This window comes from Antrostomus carolinensis, unplaced genomic scaffold (genome assembly GCF_000700745.2).
Source record: "Antrostomus carolinensis isolate BGI_N321 unplaced genomic scaffold, ASM70074v2 scaffold14844, whole genome shotgun sequence".
Taxonomy (NCBI): Eukaryota; Metazoa; Chordata; class Aves; order Caprimulgiformes; family Caprimulgidae; genus Antrostomus; species Antrostomus carolinensis.
In genome coordinates, this window is record NW_010310217.1 from 50,743 (window position 1) to 56,742 (window position 6,000).

Sequence of the window (6,000 nt, forward strand, 5' to 3'; positions counted from 1 at the left end):
AAATTAAAAACCCCTCAAACATGCATATTTCTCACTCCATTTCCTACATATCACTATTTACTAGAACTCCAACCTTAGATGCCCTAGGAAACATGATTTTTCAACCCCTCCACCCCTCAAGGAAATTTAGAGCCTCTCTGAATACTTGCATCTTCTGTTTAAAGCTTGTTCTTTTCTTGGAAGTCACAAAACTACAAAGAGTTTGTTTACATGGAGAGACGGAAATAATTACAAATTCCCTGAAACCACCTGCCCCACTGGTTTCTAAAATCCCTTCTGGTGTCAGCTCAACACAGCACACAGCAGTGAGACTGACCTCAGTACTTGATCAAAGTTCTTCTGGGTACCCTCAGTCTGATCAAGTCAGGAGGGTACTACTTAAAAAAAATGTGTCTTCAGAGTAGTTCCCAGGACCCTCATCTCCTCATATTTTCATTAAGAAATTTAAGGGAACTTAATTTTGTTTAACATGCAGATAAGCTCTGGGTACAGTGAAACTACATGTTGTTTCACATTATTTATATCTGGGTTGCTGCCTCTGTGCAATTCAAAGTGTAACAGCTTGATTTCTCTCAACATTCTTTCCTGCTTAAAAGTGCAATCGATTACCCAATCCCTCCCTTCCCAGACAGTATGACAAAGCACTGCTCACATTTATCATGGCTTGAATATGATTTACAAATTTAATTTTTATGAGAGCTTTATAGTACTTGCTTTAGGCAAGTTCTGCTTGACTTCCATAAAGCCCTCATTTGAAATTGCTTAAAGTTTACACACTATGCTCCATTCATTTTTATCGATTTTAGAAACATAGGTTATCACACATATCAGTAAAGCAGTGCTATCAAAATAGGTTTTCAGTGTTATAAAATTGTTCCTATTTCCCAGTGAAGGTTAAATAACAAAAGAAATTTCAGTGCAATATTAAACATGGATGTAATTTCTTGGGTTTCCTCAGTGCTTTGAAATTTCTTGTTTACTTGTTCTCGTCGTCCCTCAAACCCTGTTTTGGAAAATACAATCATGAAGCTTTTTCTTCAGCCAAGGAAGAAAGGCAGACAGCTCCCTCCAGGGCGCTGCCCTGAGCTATTCTTAGTCTGTTTGCTATTAATGCCACTCTCCAAGGTATTTCTGAGGAACTTCATTAAGTTACTGTAACAATAACGTCCTAGTCAAAGGAAAGACTACTATTGTATACTTAGCCTTTAAGTAAATACAGAAATAAAGACATCTTTCCCACGTGAACAGTTAAGGCTTATCACTTTTTCCAGATAAATTGGGTTTTGATTGAATTACTTCTGTAAAAAGCTTGGAGATAGTGTTTTATTTCACAAGTTTGATTATAAGGAAAACACACTAATGTGCTCAGGTGTTATTCATAAAAACAGTTTGTGCATGATTAACTCTTTTAGGAGTCAGAGTTTCATACACACTGTATTTTTAACCACCACAGACTGGTCACTTCTTCTCAAAGTCACTTGATTCTGACAGCCTTTAAAGAAAGCACTACCTTGGTTGTTTCTAAAGCCAACTCACTAAATTTTAGCTGACATTTCAAACCTGCCAAGCAGAGCAAAAAAGAGCTTACAACAAGCATTTCCAGTTCCATGTTATGCAACGCAAATGTTCCAACAAGGTTTTTGCAGATTTAAATGCAAAAGAATTACACAGTCTTCAAATAAGACAATATGCCAAGTACTAAACAGAACAGTCAGCAAAAAAGCAATACTTAAAACAAGAGAGGGGTGGGAAGGGAGGTAGGAAAGGAAGGGAAGAGAGATTAAACAATAATGTGCAAATACATGAAAAGATCAAGTGTGTTGGAAAAAAGAAGAGGGGAGGGAAAAAGAAAATTTACCAGCAGTTCCCTTAAGAAGCCATGGTCTTGTGAATTTACAAGAGAAACTACATTGTCAACCACCAGAGTCAGCTGCCTCTTTTGAGGCTCAGAAACATTAGCTTGCAATAACAAAACTTTCCAGGGTACGTTCTTCCTTATAGGGGAGAGGGAAAAAAACCCCAAAGCCACCCCACACTGCTAAACTTGGAACAATTCTCTTTTAAAAATGCTCTACTGCACACTGCTTTGTCTGTAATTAAACACAACTGCAGGATGTAGCAATTACAGGAATTCCTTTTCTGTCTGATACGGATGAGGCTCCAATATACTATAAAATAAATACAATCAGATTTGTCTGTTCAGTAGTACACTTTGGTGTCCCACATCCAATCTATTAGAAAACCAAGATTATTCACTTCAACATTTAAGGCAACCTGGTGGGGTTGACACATTAAGACTTTTCAGGACTTACTTGCTTACAGTTTTAGATTTATAGATCCAACTACTATGTCCCTCCAAATCCTCATGGTCTGTCACACAGCTAACTTGTCGGTCTTCCTAGCCTTTACTCCCATTAGATACTCTTTAGAGTCCAACTGAAGAGTCCAACTCTTCAGAAAGAACATGGTTGACCTTCCAAGCCAACACCACCACTCAGCGTAACTGGTTGTGGTGCTGTGCCAATTCCTTGGTGTCACAAGCAGCAGGTTCTCCTGCCAGGGGGCTGCCCTGGTACACAGGGGCCTGAAAGGGACCTCAGCTTTTAGACTACGAGTGCAAACTGCCCATAGTTTATCTGTCAATGGCTGTATTGCATTGCAGTTTGGAAGCACTCAAGTGTTACAGCTGCCTTTTGTTCTACTGTTACTTGGCTTTCACAGGATCCTTTACTTCATACTTAAAGCTTTTACTTGGGCAATTTTTAAGGATAAGATGACAGGGCAACTGCCCTCCTAATCATAGAATCACAGAATGGTTTGGGTTGGAAGGGACCTTAAAGATCATCCAGTTCCAACCCCCCTGCCATCAGCAGGGACACCTTCCACTAGACCAGGTTGCTCAAAGCCCCATCCAGCCTGGCCTTAAACACTTCCAGGGAGGGGGCATCCACAGCTTCTCTGGGCAACCTGTTCCAGTGTCTGACCACCCTCACAGGAAAGAATTTCTTCCTAATATCTAATCTAGGTAGGTTTCCCCTTGTTTCCCCCATTTCCCCTTGTTCTGTCACTCCCTGCCCTTATAAAAAGTCCCTCCACAGCCTTCCTGTAGGTTCCTTCAGGTACTGGAAGGCCACTATGAGGCCTTATAGCTTATATACAGCTATAAGCCTTCTCTTTTCCAGGCTGAACAGCCCCAACTCTCTCAGCCTGCCTTCACAGGAGAGGTGCTCCAGCCCTCGGATCATACTCGTGGCCTCCTCTGGACTCATTCTAACTGGTCCATGTCTTTCTTGTGTTGGGTGCCCCAGAACTGGACATGGTACTCCATGTGGGGTCTCATGAGAGCAGAGTACAGGGAGAGAATCACCTCCCTCGACCTGCTGGCCACATTTCTCTTGATGCAGCCCAGGATACGGATGGCATAATTATAGTTAAACTATAAGTCCCAAATACCAAGCTGTTGGGAGTTTAAACCAGGTTTAGTCTAGGAAAGGGAGACATGGAAGCAAAGACAGCACAAATTTAAATAACTTCTACCTTCCAATTTATAATAAACCACCAAGTGATTAAAAGTTAATTCTTATCATTCCATCTGGTTCTCTTGTAATACAGAATTTTCAAAGTTTATTTATTTAGAAGTGATATTAGACTTTACTTTCTAAGGCATCACATGCCTTCTGTTTCATTATTCAGCACAACATCTAAAAGAATGGACCTACTACAAATAACTTTAATAGCTGATTAACTGTGGGAATGAAACATCCCTCAAAAGACAGACACCACTGTCATCATCTGTTTCCCAGACCAAAGGGCTCTCTAAATAGCATCAATTCAGGTCCCAGCTACGTCATACAAAGACTCTTCATCACGCCCGTATTGCAAATTACAATGAGGCTCGACTGTTCAGTATTTCCATTTACTTCCTGCCCTGACTTCTGCAGGAATCTACCATGAGACAGACACTAAAATATTCTTAATTTAACAAAAGTCCACTATTAAATAGAAAGGTAGTTCAGAACATTTGCATAGCTAAAACCTTCAAAGTCACTGTATTCTGCAACACCTGAACTTCTGTGCATTACAGAGGGGAAAATGGACGCACAGCAGCGCATAAGAATGAAGAAGCTGCAGATGTTTGACTAAAAAACATTTTGTCTCACTTTCAGGTTTCAATGACACCTTCAGGACTGCATAATCTATGGGGTCTGAGGTTTATTATAGTAGATAATATAGTAGGTTTATTATTTTCAGCTAGCAAATCAAAATTTTATGTTATTTACAGTATCTAGAAGGCAGTTCTTCAGAGGTTTCCAAGAAAGAAGATGGCAATTCCAATTTTCTTTCCATTGAATATGCACAAATCTCAGAATTGTCATCAGCTTTAAGAGTATGCTTGGCATTTTCAGAAGGGAAGGAACAAACACTTGAGACAGAGGGGCAATGCTCTCACACGAATCCAGTTCACTCACACCAGAGTGCAATGATAGTTTGACCACACTGGATAAGCTCGTGCAGCCAGGAATGCTGCAAAATTTGATGACAATTTTAAGGTGCATTTCTTAGAAACTGTGGTCTGTGCTATTAGAAGCAGCTCACAGCCCATACAGCTATCCAGCTGCAGCCTTGTTATCTCCTTGGCCCACTTCAGAGCCTTCAAAAGCCCTGCCAGTCCCTGCCTCAGTGATAAGGGCATTAGAAAGAACGGCCTCTTCCAAGATTGCAAGGTCGGTGTTGGCAGGATGCTTCCACAGCAGCCCAACTCATCAACACTTCCCTCATCACACGACAGGAGTAACCCCCTCCTCTCGCTTTCAGTTCTGCTGTTTCTATTTTCTAAAAGCAACGTGGGAGCTTGGGGCATTTCTGTTCATACAAATATACTCCGCTGCATGTTGTCAGCTAACATTCCGGTGCACTTAATATAACTTAGATTTTAAATTCAGTCCCCATACATGTGCCAAATTTTACCTAAGATACCGTTTATCCTTTAAAAGACAAAGATGGTTAACGGGTGAAACTAAGTCTAGCTATCACCTTGGCTTTTTTTTTTTTTTCCTTACAGTATGAATGTGTATTTTAGTGATTTTTTTTTTCTAATCTTTCACTGACATTTCAAAAAAGTAAAGCAGGAGTTGCCTCCCAGACATTTTTCTAAGCTGTTGTGGTGTTCTTTCAGCTATGACAGGTACATGAACTGTCATACTGAGTGAAGACATGGCCGTAAACCTAATGAAATTTAATGAAAAATACTTCTGCAATTAATTATTTACTATCATTCAAAAATGCAACTATATCATGCCAAACCTACTACTTGAGGGAGCGCAAAGTTGGAGGGAAGAGAAAGACTAAATTGTATGAAAACAGCATGTGTTTTGGGGCTTTTTTAATGACTAGTTCTTTACAGCATGACAACAGTATTTGTTTAACTTAAATATGAAAGATATTATCATAGGCAAGTAAAAGTTAGACTGACCATCTTGTGACTACTCTGCTGATACCTTCTCTGTGACTGAGGGAAAAACAAAAGTCAAGGAAAAAAAAATTATATTCTTTAGATAACCACAGTAGTTGGCTGGTATTTTTGTGAACTTTAAAGAATGAAATTTTCCACTGGAGTCAGGGAAAGAAAAATGGAAGATATCTTAAAAATATTTTTAAGGCATGTTCTGGGTGCATAGCAGAAGAACAATATAATTCCAATTTGTTATTGTACTTCTAAGAACATACTAAGCGCACCCAGAAATTTCAAAAGCATTTTAAAAATACACTAATAAAGATAATAAAAGGAGCCACAGAAGAGTCTGGATTTTATCCTAGATCATATGCATTTTTGGTAAGGTTAATGTCTAATATACTGTAATTCCCTCAGGCATTGAATTAGTGACATACTAGATACTGTGATAAATTATATAACCTGCATTTGCAAATATACTACAATATAATCAATTAAAGCTTTTTAACAGTTAAATATACTAACTGTCTGGAAAGTTTGTGAAGCTT